The sequence below is a fragment of the Balaenoptera musculus genome, chromosome 12 (assembly GCF_009873245.2).
Source record: "Balaenoptera musculus isolate JJ_BM4_2016_0621 chromosome 12, mBalMus1.pri.v3, whole genome shotgun sequence".
Lineage (NCBI taxonomy): Eukaryota > Metazoa > Chordata > Mammalia > Artiodactyla > Balaenopteridae > Balaenoptera > Balaenoptera musculus.
Genome location: NC_045796.1, coordinates 39,813,370 through 39,829,874, shown reverse-complemented (window position 1 = coordinate 39,829,874; position 16,505 = coordinate 39,813,370). Strand labels below are relative to the sequence as shown.

The window sequence follows — 16,505 nt, the reverse complement described above, 5'->3', positions numbered from 1 at the left end:
TATAATAAAGACCGTGAACGTTATTAATGTATAGGTTTTACTACATAGGTTTTATGACATTTATTTTGACTGAACAACAATATTTGTTAATAACCTGATTCTTGACTGTTGTCTTTGTAGTTAAGTTGCAAAATGAGTCAGATTTGTATAAATAAATTTTGTGTATTATAATCCTCTTTAATCATCATTAATGAATTTTATTTTAAATTCTACCTGTACAAATAATAATTTGAAGATTATTAATATATAAGAAAGAAGAGAATATTTCTCTCTTACATAAATATTTTTGCAGCTAATATTTATGAAAACGTATCAACACATGATTTGGATGATAATAGTAGAGAAAAATAACTAAGCTAGAAATTAGAAAGCTTTGTTGTAAGGCCAACTCAGCTTTTAATTAGTCATGTGACCCTGAGGAAGTCTCTTAATCTCTTGAGATTTCAGTTTTTGTCAACATGATTACACCAATATGAATGATGCGATTTCAGTTCTTCATCATGAGATCAATACAGTGAAAAAAGTACCTGTATTATTCTAAATAGAGCCTATAATATATTTTAGTGCTATATGTACCCATTGATATTCAGGTTCTTTTCTGTGGTTGGTTATAGATATTCTTTATTTAAGTTTTTAATGAATTTTGGAACTCAGTACATGCATCTCTGAGATGAATAGTTAACTAAATTCAAATAAACATCTATTAAAAAGCACCCTCCTGGATTCAGCTACTGTGTTTAGTGATATATTGCAAAGTAGAATGAGACTGCATCTTTTTTTAAGAAGTTTAGGATTCTATCTGTTTGGGGGAGGTAAGGGAAAATAATACACTTACCTTTCCTGCGAGGCAGACTGTAATAAGTACTACAAAAGAGCTACAAAAAAGCTGTGGGGTTTCAAAGAAGAAGATAAACTTTGAAATTAATCAGAAAGACTTTAAAGGCAATGTAGTAATTGGGATGGTCCTTGAAGGACTGATAGAATTTCAATGAGTGGGCGAAGCATTCCTGATTGAGGGAACAGCATGAATGAAGGTACAAATACAGAAAAGAGTGAGACAGAGCTGTGTAGAATTTTAGGGGCTGGGAGAAGGTAAGGGTGGAAAGACACATTGAGGCTGTAGTGAAGAATCTTAAATGCTGGGATGAAAACTTTGGACTTAAACTTGTAGCTAATTTTCATCCTTGAAAGTAGTAGAGAGTCATATAATCTGTGACTCTCTATGAATAAAGATTTATTTTCACAGGTTGTTTATATGTAGGTAAATACAAGAGTTGTATACATTTTAAGAAAGAAACCAGTTAGAGAAGAAATGGTTATTAGCAGAATCTGTTAAAACAATACTAAAGAATTTTGGTTTATGGCCAATTCAATATAATGTCAAGTGGTTGTCCAACATAGGTAGCATATTTTTAAGTTGTATCAATAGCAGTATCTTATCCAGAGCAAAGGAAGTGATGGCCCAACTCTGTTCTTCCATGGCCAAATTGTTCTGGATATTTTACTCCTACAAATAAATACACACACACGTACATTGATCAGGATGGTCTGTTATTGCAGAAGTGATGGAAGGAATAGTTGTAAAATGGAGATATTTCGCTAGGAGAAATGAACACCTGGGAAAGTGGGCATGGAAATGTAGTATAACATGATGTATAAAGAAAGAGAAAAACAAGCACAAGCTTTGGCGTTAGAGCTCAGCTCTGCTCCTAATGAGCTGTGCTATTTTGGGAAAGTCACTTATCCTTTTGTAGGCTGTTTCCTTTCCCACTCTCCTTCCCCTTACCCCCTCCCCCTTTCTCCTCCTCTTCATCTACTTCTTCTTTTTTGTAGAATAAAGATGATACTATTTACCTGCAGTTTTATTTTTTGATTAATGATTGTCAAGTACCCAGCACATTTCCTGGCATCCAGTACGCCTCCATTACTTGTGACTATTATGTTTATTTGAAGGACTGTCTTACATATATAGGAGTTTAGACTGGTCCTGTGAGGTACCTGCAGAAAGATTTAGGACTGTTGGAGAGAGAAATATTTTTGCTTCAAAATAAAAAAGATGTTATAAAGGTTAATTTCCAATTTAAAAAGTAATGGTATGTCTAAGTATGGTAGCACTTTTTGAGTTCAGTGGTCGTGGTATGCTAGAGCCAAGGTGATATATATTTTTTACATGAAAGTAATCTTTTCCTCAACTTCTAGGAGGGAATCCCTTAGAGTAGGGCTTCTCACGCTTTTCCACCAAAGAACTCCCAGAAATCTAGAGGCATAACTCAAAGTGCTCCATAGAAAAGTACAAAGTTTCTTTGACATTTCATATTCATCTTACATATTTGTATACATTATGCACTCTATAATGTGTTCATTTTGTTTTAGTATAAAAACATGCTTTAAATATATACTGTCAAGTAAGACTCCTTTGATAAACAAAATTTATCATGTGGTTGTGAGTACCTTCTGGTATTTTCAAGGGTGCAGGTTTCCTAGTTTTGAGGAAGCACAGACTTAGGGGTATTTAGAACCACAAGCTTGTAATAGACTAAGAATTCCCTCTCAGCTTAACACAGATAAGCTAAAAATTTAGATGTCCGTTGATTAGAATTTGGATTGCATGGATTATTTTAGACAATCACATTACTGCTAATATCAAAGATTTGGCAATATCTTAGATAAACACATATGTGAACCTAGAAAGTTGTAGAAAAAGCATAAAAGCATTGTTATGTTTGAAAATGGAGGCCTATATCTTTAGCTACTGAAGTGGTGAAGTAAGAGGTTGAGTGGCTTCATGCTGTTACTCTTGGCTGCTGCATTTGTGGGCTTTTGTGTGTTCTTTGCTCATGTTCCTATTTTTTTTTAAATTAGTGCTTTGAAGGAGACATGTTGAGTAAATGCTGTTTTGTGAAGTATTTTTTAGGAGGTTTTTAAAATTAGAATAGCTTTTTCTTACTTTCTATTTAGCTCTAATTTTTTTGGTTTCTTTTCTACTCTCTTCCCTACTTTACTTGCACCAAGATTCCTGCAAAAACTGCTTTAAGAGTTGCTAATCTGAATGGGAAATTATCTTCCCTGAGACCAGCTCCAGACCACCTTTTAGTGATTTGGTTACCTGACCATGTAGCTCCCTTGAATTTCATGTTATTATGATTATAATAAAGGGGACACAGGAAATCTGATTATTTTAGCCATATTACTGGATGGATTGGATCACTGCAGAGGTATCTACTTATTTGCCCTCAATGATTCATCATAATTTAGGAAGAGGACCAGCCCAGAAGTCAGGAGATTAAGTTTTTGTTTTGATTTGAATTGCTTTATTACCCATCCCTGGTTAATTAAGAGGTTAAAAATGCCCACTCCTCATCTATTTTACAATTTTGCCTGGGAGTTTTGTTCTCTAATCATTAATACAGCCGCAGTATAAACAGCTTCTTAATGCAAAGGAATATGCCAGGCACCAAGGAGACCAAGTTGAACAGAACAAGGTCCTAGCCCTTGAAGGACATAGGATTAATGTTGAGTAAGTAAATTACTGTGAAACAGTGTGACTAATGCTGCTATAGCAGTATGAATCAGGTAGAAGATGCTCAGAGATGGTTATAAGAAATTCTAAAACCAGGGACAGTGTCTCAGAGGGGGTGATGTTATTGCTAGATCTTGAAAGATAACCACTAGTTTGCCAGGCAAAGAGGACTATGTCCTAGGAAGAGGAAGGAGGCTTAAAATGTGTGATGTATTTAGGGAACTATAATTAAATCAGTATATTGGACAGCTGCGGATATGGGTGGAAGTTCAAAGGGAAGTAGATTCAGAAGTGCCTTGCATTTCACGATAAATTGCTTGGACTTGACTGAAGGTTTTGAATAATTGGAGCAGTAGAATCGTATTTGTACTGTGGTAGACTGGCTGTGAGTCCGTGTCTCTTGGAGCACACATCTCTTTTTCCACAACAAAGAGGTAAGTGACAGTAGAGGAGATGGGAGCACGGCTGGACTCATGTTTCCATGTGCGGGTAAGTTTTTAGGTTGGTTGACTGGGTTGTTGCCTTTGTCCTAAAAGGTAGGTCAGCTAACGGATGGAAAAATATGCCTAATTTCTATTTGTTAAAAGTCTAGAACTAAGAAGACATAAATGTGGGTTAAACTATAGATAAGAATTGAAGATCTTTCCTAGAAATTGCTATACTTAAAGTTATGTTTTAAGCTATTTAAGGAACAGTCTTGCCATAAAAGTAAGTGGTTTAATATGTTTTCCCCGTTTTGGGGGGTCTGTTAACAGAAAGTATGTAAATAGTAAAATTCTTTGAAATTAAGAAAGGTTTGAAAGTCATATTTTAAACGCAATTAAAAAAGGAATGGCCTCCTTTATGTATGTGTGTGTTTTTTTTTTAATAGACTTTCTTTGGCCACAGATTTTGACTCTGATGCATTAGTTTTCTGTCAGCTTCTCTAAAGATTCAAGGGTAGAGTTTAAATTAAGGATACGGTCAAGGGTACCCTTCAGGGTAGGAACTAACTCTGCTCTGATTTTTTAGTTGGAGAGCATCCCGAGAAATGTGTTAGATTATGTAACTAGTCACTTAGGGCCCCTGGCCTCCTGTTAACCTGGCCCTCTTGAGAGGCAGTGCCTGGGAGCAGCTGGGTCAGGCTCAGTGCTGTTGCCTAGTAGTCCAAGAGGAGCAGTCATAAGGGGTTGTTGCTGAGCAACCAGGGGGCTGCTGGTGTCGCATCGTCCCCCATGGAGTTGTATAGTCGTGGTGGGCCCATCCCCGTGGGAGAAGCAGTACAGTCTGGCAGAGGGCCAAGCCTCCCACAGAGGCACAATGGTTGTTAGCAGTAAGTATCTGACCTTAGAATCAAAGATGATAACTTAAGTTCTATGAACATGCAAGCAATTTATGGAATTATTGATGTAAATTTAATTAAACATGAACTTGGAGCAAGGTAGGTAGCTGTGGCAGCCAGAGTTCTCTTTTCAAATACTCTCATTCCAGTTCCTTTCTCCTTCAGGCATAGTTGCAAGGTAAGTTTTCTGGGTCAATGGAAAGTAATTTTTCTTTATGCCTCATGGAATATGTAACTTTCCCTATTAACAAAGCAAATATTTATATTTGAGAAAAACCAGCAAGCTAACTCCGATCTGGTCAAGTGGGCCTGCATGGCAGAGTATTTGACTCAATATCAATGCAAGAACTTGCTACTAATATTTGAGATACTGCTTTGAGTTTTCTCTCTTGTTGTAGAAGATTCACCAGGACCACATCGTACTGTATTTTTTAGTATTTAACACAGCCCATAAATGACTCTTCAGGAGAGTTGATAAAATGTCAAAACTAATCAGCTCTTGTAAGAAGGGTAAGTTCTCCTTTTAGGATTTAAAATTGCCCATACTAAGTAAACCTTTTCCTGGAGATCCAGAAACATATTTTAACGACCAAAATTGAGCTCTTTCAATATTTTGGAATAACACACAGCTGCATGAAAGCCTAAAGTGTGAAGCAGAGGAATGAACATCCATCACTGAGAAATAATTAACACTGGCCAGCTAGAGAGAAGTGACGTAAACTTTTCTTATCTCCCTCTCTCCCTATTTTTTCATTCAGTATTTCTGGTCTTGTGCTGTAACTGTTTGCCTGTAAAGGTTTCAGGAAGCAGGGCTTTGGGTACAAAGTGGGAGGTTTCTTTGTTGGCATTGGGGTCTGCACTCTTTGAGGGACCTATATTCTTTTTGAAAAAAATACTTAAAAACTTTAAAATTCCTCATCAGAATTGCACACAGATTTTTGTTTTACACATGTACATGCACACACACTAATGTGTCTAAGCCATTCAATTAGAGTACAACTGAGATAGTATATCAACAGTAAGACAATTTAAGTGTTTTTTAAGATGCTTTATTTTTAAAGCTACTTAACATTTAAATGTGAACTTTTTATTGTTTTTATCATATGTATCATTCATATCATAAGCATTCTATTTATCTTTGTTATATAAGAGTATTAATAAATCTAAAGCATATTAAGCACAGTATGTGCCAGGTACTGTTCTATACAAATTAAATTTAGTATGTCATTTAACTCCTCAACAACTGTATACGAGAGGTACTATTATTATGGATATTTTACATGTGGAGAAGTCTAGGCCCGCCCGGAAAGGTCAAGTAACCAGGCCAAATGTATACACTAAAAATTTATAATCAGAACGTCTGTCTTCAGAACCTCTGCTTCTCAATCATTATGCTGTACTTTGAGCACCATGTTATTTCATGAGGGCAACATGAAACGGTATTCACAACAAACTTGTTTTTAGGTTATAATGATATAATGAGAGAATGCAAGAGAGTGAAAACTATGAAATCTTTTACTAAACAAAGTCTGTTTAATTTATTCTTTGGGTCTATAGTCCACAGCCAGAAGCCTTTTAAATCAAAGTTTTTTATATCCATCCAAATTCTATGAATTTGCAAAATAAATTCAGTAGGCATTTAGCACTGAAGTTGTTTCTCTTCAGGATGAGATGTGAGGTATATTTTCTTTGGTATATGAGATGTGAAGGAAGAGGAAATGGTTAAAAGAAAATATAGAGGAGATGAATAAGTGAACTGTTTTTGATCAATTCTCCAAAAAAGTCATGTTTCTTAGAGCTTTGAGATACAAAGCATCAAGGAATTGCCATTTAGTCATGAGAAAAATAATACAGGTGAAAAGTTGTATGTAAAACTAGGTCAACAGTCCAGGAATATTGTGAAGCAATGACTCATAGTGGATCACGCAGGCTTTCCAATCAGACAGAGCTGAACTTGAACCCTGTCTCTGTGACTTATTAGCTGTGTGACCTTAGGGAGGTATCTCACCATCTTTCAGCTTTGAAAAAAGTCCATTTTTCTTTTTTGAAAAAAAAGAAAGATTAATTGTGATTAAGTGGAATAAAATGCAGAGTGTCTAGCAAGACTCATGACACAGAACAGGTGTTTATTAAATGCTAAAATCTTTTTATCTCCTCTCCCAGCAGCAACAAAAACAAAGTAAAAAGAGGGTTATCCTAGGGACCTAAAGGGTCAAGGGAGTTTCATAGTGAGATTGTTGGGGTCAAAGCTGGTCAACGTTTTAAAGACTCTTGGTCAACTTTGCCAAGTTGTTATGTAAAAGCAATATTACAATTCAGGCATTACATTTTTAATTATTAGAAAACCTGATTTTTTTTTTAACATCTTTATTAGAGTATAATTGCTTTACAATGGTATGTTAGTTTCTGCTGTATAACAAAGTGTATCAGCTATACATAAACATATATCCCCATATCTCCTCCCTCTTGCATCTCCCTCTCTCCCACCCTCCCTATCCCACCACTCTAGGTGGTCACAAAGCACCGAGCTGATCTCCCTGTGCTATGCTGCTGCTTCCCACTAGCTATCTATTTTACGTTTGGTAGTGTATATATGTCCATGCCACTCTCTCACTTTGTCCTAGCTTACCCTTCCCCCTCCCCGTATCCTCAAGTCCATTCTCTAGTAGGTCTGCGTCTTTATTCCCATCTTGCCCCTAGGTTCTTCATGACCATTTTCTTTCTTTTTTTTTGTTTTTTAGATTCCATATACATGTGTTAGCATACGGTATTTGTTTTTACCTTTCTGACTTACTTCACTCTGTATGACAGACTCTAGGTCCATCCACCTCACTACAAATAACTCAATTTCATTTCTTTTTATGGTGGAGTAATATTCCATTGTATATATATACCACATCTTCTTTGTCCATTCGTCTGTTAATGGACACTTAGGTTGCTTCCATGTCCTGGCTATTGTAAATAGAGCTGCAATGAACATTTTGGTACATGACTCTTTATGAATTATGGTTTTCTCAGGGTATATGCCCAATAGTGGGATTGCTGGGTCGTATGGTAGTTCTATTTTTAGTTTTTTAAGGAACCTCCGTACTGTTCTCCATAGTGGCTGTATCAATTTACATTCCCACCAACAGTGCAAGAGTGTTCCCTTTTCTCCACACCCTCTCCAGCATTTATTGTTTCTAGATTTTTTGATGATGGCCATTCTGACCAGTGTGAGATGATATCTCATTGTAGTTTTGATTTACATTTCTCTAATGATTAATGATGTTGAGCATTCTTTCATGTGTTTGTTGGCAATCTGTATATCTTCTTTGGAGAAATGTCTTTGTAGGTCTTCTGCCCATTTTTGGAAGAGGGAACTTTCCTCAACATAATAAATGCCATATATGACAAACCCACAGCCAACATCATCCTCAATGGTGAAAACCTGAAACCATTTGCACTAAGATCAGGAACAAGATAAGGTTGCCCACTCTTGCCACTATTATTCAACATAGTTTTGGAAGTTTTAGCCACAGCAATCAGAGAAGAAAAAGAAATGAAAGGAATCCAAATTGGAAAAGAAGAAGTAAAGTTGTCACTGTTTGCAGATGACATGATACCATACATAGAGAATCCTAAAGATGCTACCGGAAAACTACTAGAGCTAATCAATGAATTTGGTAAAGTAGCAGCATACAAAATTAATGCACAGAAATCTCTTGCATTCCTATACACTAATGATGAAAAATCTGAAAATGAAATTAAGAAAACACTCCCATTTACCACTGCAACAGAAAGAATAAAATATCTAGGAATAAACCTACCTAAGGAGACAAAAGACCTGTATGCAGAAAATTATAAGACACTGATGAAAGAAATTAAAGATGATACAAATAGATGAAGAGATACACCATGTTCTTGGATTGGAAGAATCAACATTGTGAAAATGACTCTACTACCCAAAGCAATCTACAGATTCAATGCAATCCCTATCAAACTACCGCTGGCATTTTTCACAGAACTAGAACAAAAAATTTCACAATTTGTATGGAAACACAAAAGACCCCGAATAGCCAAAGCAACCTTGAGAAAGAAAAACGGAGCTGGAGGAATCAGGCTCCCAGACTTCAGACTATACTACAAAGCTACAGTAATCAAGACAGTATGGTACTGGCACAAAAAGAGAAATATGGATCAATGGAACAGGATAGAAAGCCCAGAGATAAACCCACGCACATATGGTCACCTTATCTTTGATAAAGGAGGCAAGAATATACAGTGGGGAAAAGACAGCCTCTTCAATAAGTGGTGCTGGGAAAACTGGACAGTTACATGTAAAAGTATGAAATTAGAACACTCCCTAACACCATACACAAAAATAAACTCACAATGGATTAAAGACATAAATGTAAGGCCAGACACTATAAAACTCTTAAAGGAAAACATAGGCAGAACACTCTATGACATAATCACAGCAAGATCCTTTTGGACCCAGCTCCTAGAGAAATGGAAATAAAAACAAAACTAAACAAATGGGACCTAATGAAACTTAAAAGCTTTTGCACAGCAAAGGAAACCATAAACAAGATGAAAAGACAACCTTAAGAATGGGAGAAAATATTTGCCAATGAAGCAACTGACAAAGGATTAATCTCCAAAATTTGCAAGCAGCTCATGCAGCTCAATATCAAAAAACAAGAAATCCTGATTTTACTTTGCCTATGGTTATGGTATTGACTTGAATCTTAGGAGACAGACAGGATGTTTAACTATTAGTATTAAATGAATCTGAAACATGATTGTATTTCTGATTCTTAGTCATTTTCATCAGTTCCTCTTAATTCATTCTTCAGCTACTGAGGCTTCATTCAAAACTTTTTTTTAATTAATAGTTTTAGATAAATTAGAGATATGGCACTTAGATAGATTTCTGATCTTGGTCATTTGTGTATATTTCTTATTACCTGCTCTAGCTGTAACCCTCTGTCCCCTGAAACAGGATCTTTGTTTCCTCTGTGGCTTCTACCACATGGTAGGTAATAATATTTACTGAATGATGGAATGGATAAAACAGGTTATTTGCAATTTGATTTACATACAATAGCTATTAAAGCTTTTGAAAATGTAGCTGTTGCCAAGGATCTGGTTAGTAGGTTAGTTTAAAAACTATCACAATTATAGAAATCAAGTATATACAAATCAATCAAATAGGAAAAAATAGAGGATGCTAATCTAAGGGTCAGAAGAGGGAAACTTAAGAATAAGTAAATAAAGGAATTTGAAGAGAATAATGCTAATTTGGTTGTGACCACTTTTATAAATATATGAATTTTCCATATTTTCACAAAGGTATAAGTTCATGGTATAAATTCATCTTTTTAGAACTACATGTAGCAAGAATAAGTGTAAAATATTTGCAACTCTTCATTTTAAAGTTATGCTATACCTTTTGCTCATGCAAGTAAAGATGTATGAATTTTCCATTCAATAATCACTAATTGAGTACCTACAATATATTGTGCCAAGTGCTGTAGATGGATGAATAAAAAATTGCCATTCAAGATGTTCATAGCCTGCTAGAGGAGACTGACACGCACAGAGCTGTCATGTGAAGTCAACCGTGATAAGTGCATCAGAGAGTTATGAACAAAGTGATTTAGGGGCAGGGGTTATGACTCATACCAAACTTGGGCCGTTCCAAAGAGCTTTACAAAAGCAGCAACCTTTGAGTTGGGCTTTTAAGGATGGCCCAGAGCCTACTAGTGAGAGCACAGGGGGATGATAGCATTCTGGGTGGAAGAAGCAGGAAGTTTTTAATATGGCCTATCTGTGCAATTCTTTTGGTATTTGTTGCTAGCCCCATGTGGCCAAGGGGTTCAAACCAGCACATTTTATCACATCTCGTACAAAGTCTAATCAGTAAGTATTGGTTTTTGAATATCTGGATGAATGAATGAACAAACTTACCTTCTTAATATGGGACAATAATTTCAAATAAAAAAAGTATACTTCAGTGAGGGTTGTGTTTCTTTACTTGATTATACCTATGCAGTTCAAAGGAAAATTTAAACTTTGTGAACTTTGATTAACATTCCTCTCACTGGATTTTAAGAAAACACAGCTGTGGACTTTATTCCTATCATTCTGTGCTTCCCCTTCTGCACTTAATTTCTACACTTTCATTGGTTTGTTTAGATGCATGAGTTCAAATGTATGCCTTTGGTGTTTTTTTTAGCCTAAAATAAAACCTACTTAAACGGAGGCTACAGTGCTGCTTTATATGTGAAGTGATATTCAGGTTGATATTTTTTATTTCCTCTTTAGAAGCAAAATGAACTCATCCTATTGTACACATTATATATTCTCCAATTAAAAACCTACAATACAATGATAGGGAATGGGCATGTATTTCCTACTGCAAAGTGTCCAGTGATATCTGGAGGATTCAGCTGGGTTTTGAAGAGATTGTATTAACATTTGTGCATAAGTGACAGTTGAGTTATTTTAATTAAATGGCAGTTTCAGCCAATTAAGATTTGTCATTGTTTTGAGTCCCTTTTCCTTTTCTTCCTCTTTTCGATTTCAATATGTCTTGGGACTCCAAATATGTTAAAGTATGATTCCTTTGGTATTTTATTTTTCCTTTGGAAGCCAAAACAAAACTCTTTAGACCATCACAATGCCAAAAGGAAGCTGTAAGTCTTGGGAGTGTGATCACAGCTACCTTTCTAGGACCCCCAAACTGAATCTAGTGTTAAACACAAGAAACACATTTTTTGCTTTTGTAGTACTTCAGGGAGAGTAATAAAATAACATTGCATATGTGTATTTTATTGTATGTGTTCTTTCTTGATTCCCAGAACAACGTGGAGAGATAAGCAGGGTAAATATTTCCATCCCATTTGATAAGCAAGGCTCTGTCATTTACGTACAAAAAAGATGACTCCTCAAAGTCAACAGCTGATACAGGGATGAGCTGGAACTAGAACTGAGTTCAGTGCTTCTCCCTCTGTGTTACAAGCCCTGAGGACTTTCTTTTACTGGCTTACTTGTAAGCTATAAGGAAATGTGGGAAGCAGAGGAAAGAAGAGTAATTAAATTATTTACAGATGAACTTGAAAGATGGCTAACATGATGCTGTTGGCATTTGGAGAAAAAGACTTTTTTTGAGAATCATGGTGAAATACTTCTACCACGTATAATTCCTGGGTTTTATACCAATCACAAGTTCAGTTATTATCCCAACGTGAGTGGTGGTCTGTGGAATATGGACTGGAAGGGGTGTTTCTCAAACCAGGGAGACTAGTGAGAGATGTCATAATCTCTGTAAGAATTGATGGGATGGAGGCAGGCGTGGGTGAGGAGGGTGGAATTAGGTGGTGCCTGTGGGAATGGAATTGGAAGGAAGAGTGAGTTCAAGGACAATTTTGAGCCTGGAATAGACAGAATTTGGTGGTTTATTAGAAAGGAGAGAAGAAAACACCAAACAGCACTAGACTCTCTCCTGCTCTGAATAACCCTAGTAAAGTTAGCACATACAAGCATAGGAATATTGACATTCCTGGCTTCACGCTTTATAGAAAAAGGAACAGATGATTTCCGTAACAGGAAAGAAACATGGCTCTCTCATCTAGGACAACTAAGCATTTGTTATGTGTCTGCTCAAATATGTAGACTGCCTGAGTTTAAGGGAGCCTGGTTTACCCAGCGATCGGTTGTAGCCACGTCTTCAGGAGTATATATGGAAATGAAAATAGCTCAGTTGGTTTCTATATTATTAGTTTTAAAATGGGGGCTTTTGATGTAGAAATATCTAAAAGGATAGGAACAGGAAAACAATGCAAGTGCATCAGATGCCTATTCATAGCAAAATTTCAAGTTACCTTTTGATGCTGAGGCATTATGTGTGGGCCAGGTTTTATTGGGTGGATTTTCTCTTCCAGTATTCCAATCTCCATATTATATAATTGAGGAAAACAGTGTCCTTGCTCCTTGGCATTGAAATTCAAAAGCAGGGATTTATGGCTTTTAAAGTCACACATCTGAGGAAGGCTGTCACTCAGCTAGTGAAACTATTTTCAATGGAAAGTTGACAAGCTGAAGAAAAAAATATATTTTGCTATACTGTTGATTTTAACTTAATTTTTTTTTTTTTTTTAATTTTTATTTATTTATTTATTTCTGGCTGTGTTGGGTCTTCGTTTCTGTGCGAGGGCTTTCTCCAGCTGCGGCGAGTGGGGGCCACTCTTCATCGCGGTGCGCGGGCCTCCCACCATCGCGGCCCCCCCTGTTGCGGAGCACAGGCTCCAGACGCGCAGGCTCAGTAATTGTGGCTCACGGGCCTAGTTGCTCCGCGGCATGTGGGATCTTCCCAGACCAGGGCTCGAACCCGTGTCCCCTGCATTGGCAGGCAGATTCTTAACCACTGCACCACCAGGGAAGCCCTATACTGTTGATTTTACTATTTAGTAGGTATGTCTCTGACTGCCTATGTTACACAGTCTTGGGGCAAAACACAAGAAAGATTGATCAGAATACAATTGGTGGGTTTGAAAAGGGAACAAAATAATAAGAAGAAACACACTCATTTATGAGACTGCTGAGCTGCTGACTCAAGGAAATTTATCCTGCTCCTGTTATAAAATCAGAGACACGTAAAAGAAATCAGGATGAGGAATGAAAAAATAACAATGAAGGTTGTTTTAAAATTGTGTGTCATTTTGTCATTAAATTGGATATTGTTGCTCAAGGAACCATTTGTTCTTTCCCGAAAGAGACAAGGAACCAGGATGTTTATCTTAATACATCTTTTTTTCCCTTTGTTTCCTTCAGGGGTCATGGTATACTGAAAAAGCACTCAATCAAGAGAAATCTGGGGGGAGCTGGAAACTATCAAGTTATTGAGGCCACACAGGGGGCAGAAAAGATAGAGGTGGGTACACTTTTGATCCATCAATCCTGCTATTGAGGGTGTCCCTGAAAATATCTTTGTTGTTATAAAGCCAGAGGACAGCAAGGAAAAGGTATAAAGTGGGAGGTCTTTATTTTATAAAACAGATCAGTATGGTTAAATGGAAGCTTGATAGAGTCTATTGTTAATGTCAAATTAATAGCATGCATGCTGAGAACTTGAGCTACACATTTCCATCCTGTGTCTGCCAGGGGCCCGTGATTAGTACAGAGACTGAGCTTGGTTTGATATTTACATTCTTAGCTGAGCTTATTTAAATTGTTCTCAACAGAGGCAGCTAGCCCACCAAAATAATGTTTTAAATTTATATCCTTTAAAACAGAAGAAAAACTTACAGTATTACCGATCAGATCCTATAAACTTACTACTCTCCTAATACTGATCTCCTTAGAGACCATAGTGACAGCTTTATTATCAATACATACAAGTAAATAGTCTTGATGACACTGACTGGTGGACATAAATCTCCAATGCTTTTTTGAGAAACAGTTTTCTGTGTGCTGCTGATGTATTTGAGGCCCCTCCAATCCCTCAGGGATGTGTTTTCCCACTCGGAGTGAGAGATTTGCTCCCCTGTTGCAGTTAAGATGGCAGATCAGAGACCATGGAGTAAACCTCAGCCTGCGGGAAGCCTCCTCCCACTCTTGGATTCCCATGACAACAAAGCTCCAAGGGAACAGGAAAGAGTGGAAGACATTACATTTGGTTTAGGCTCATTGCCTGGTTTTCTGAAAACCAGTACAGTTTTCCTATTAACCCATTACGATTTCATTTAGCCAATGGCAGTGGGTTCATTTTCTTGTGTTATCTGAGCATTTTACTACTTTCTTGTCAACTTTTAAAGTTTGTGTCAGTGGAGAATAACATGTTTTAATTGAAATCTACCTTTATTATGAACTAATGTCATGAAAAAATTGTATCAAAAAGCATTTCTATTTGTATATAAACAATTGAAATCGCCATAAGAAAAAACAGCAAGTACATTTGTAAACATTAATTTTGTATTTAAAGAAAATTAAGACTAACATAAAATAATTGAGTCTTTATTGTGAGTGGAGTGGATAGTGCTTTATAAACATAATCTCATGTAATCCTCACAATAACTGTGTGGGAAAAGTAAGGAAGGCATAGTTATTCCCTATGACAAAAGTGTACCTTGCCAAGTGCACACATTTAGCTAGTGGGTGGTGAAATTAGGATTTGAGCCAGATTTTGTCTGATGCTTAAGCCTATGTCCTTGACCAGCTTGGATAGGGAGATTTGGCAGGAGCTAAAATACTCTGTTTAGATGAGCAAAGTATCTTGTTTGCATCAGGTATTTATAATCGATGGTTGAAAATATACATTTTTAAGGAACATATTATCCCATACTCTGTGAACTTTACAAAAGAGATGAAATATTTTTCTGATTCATTTAATGAAAAGCACTTAACTAAAAAAACATTTAACTAAAAAACAAAACAATTAAAAACACTAATAAAAGTAGCACAAAAAAGAAAATCACAAAAATTCACTGAAATACTAAATACAGGAATGTAGAAATCAACAAAATAGAATAATACAAGAAAATCATGTTTATTCTAGAAATGTACACGTGGTTCAATATTGAGAAATCTATTTTAATTTCATAGACTAAAGGATAAAACTGCTATTTTTACCTCCTAATAGATTCCAAATGACATTTGATAAAATGTAACTATATTTCTTTTAAGAACATGCATATATACAACATAGTAATTTAGGTATAGAGGGATATTTTTAAATTGTGAAAAAGCAGAAAAAACAGAAAAACCTTAGACACTTACTACATGCCCTATTTCATCACTTACAGTTAACATCATTCTATAAATTCTAGCCAATGCAATAAAATTTTTTAAATGACTAACACTTTTAAATTTCTTAATATATATACTAGAAACTGTTCTAAATACGTTACAAATATTAATTCATTTAATCTTCATAACAATCCTAGGGAATATTGACTACTGTAATTATCATTTTACAAATGAGAAAGTTGAGGCCCAGAGAAGCTAAGTAACTTGGCCAAGGTCACACAGCTAATAAGTGGTAGAGATGAATAAGCACTCAAGTGACTTAACTCATGAATCTTTAATTTTAAATCCTATCATATGCTGTCTCTCAAAGTTTACAATTATTAGAAAAGAGATGACATCTTTTTTCCTTAAAAAAGTATGTATATATATATATATATATACACACACACACATATATGTGTGTGTGTGTGTGTGTGTATATGAATTTACTAAAAATCCCAAGAAAATCAACTGGAGAACTATTAGAATAAGATACTTCAGTTAAGTGGTCATACAAAAGATAAATGTGTATAAATCAATCGACTTTTCTATAAGAGCTACAAATAGAAAACATGAAAAAAATCCCATTTATAATAATGAAATATCATATATCTATGAGTAAGCTATAATAGAAATGTACAAGACTTAAATGAAGAAAATAACATTTTGTTGAGAAGCACAAAATAAGATTAGCAGTAATGGAGATTGATATTGTATTCCTGGATGAGAATAATAAATATTGTAATGATGTTAGCTTCCCCAAATTAATTTATAAAATTAATGCAATTCCAGATAGAACCACAAAGATATTTTTAGGGAGAGGCTGGCAAAATGATTATTAAAATTCATCTGGAGGAATGAACAGACTGGGAAAAGCAAATTTTTGAAAAAGAA

General features: G+C 35.7%; 1 protein-coding gene across 3 annotated transcripts in view; it reads left to right on the top strand.

Annotated features, from left to right (window-relative positions):
* The window catches only part of PKIB (cAMP-dependent protein kinase inhibitor beta), a 112,697-nt gene that overhangs the window by 10,319 nt on the left and 85,873 nt on the right, over positions 1-16,505 (top strand). For 2 of the 3 annotated variants that reach the window (XM_036871694.1, XM_036871693.1), the window contains exon 2: positions 13,659-13,758. The exons of the other annotated variant lie outside the window; for it this stretch is intronic. The gene's annotated coding sequence lies outside the window, so the exon portion shown is untranslated. The remainder of the gene's footprint in view (positions 1-13,658; positions 13,759-16,505) is intronic. 3 annotated transcript variants of the gene reach the window in all.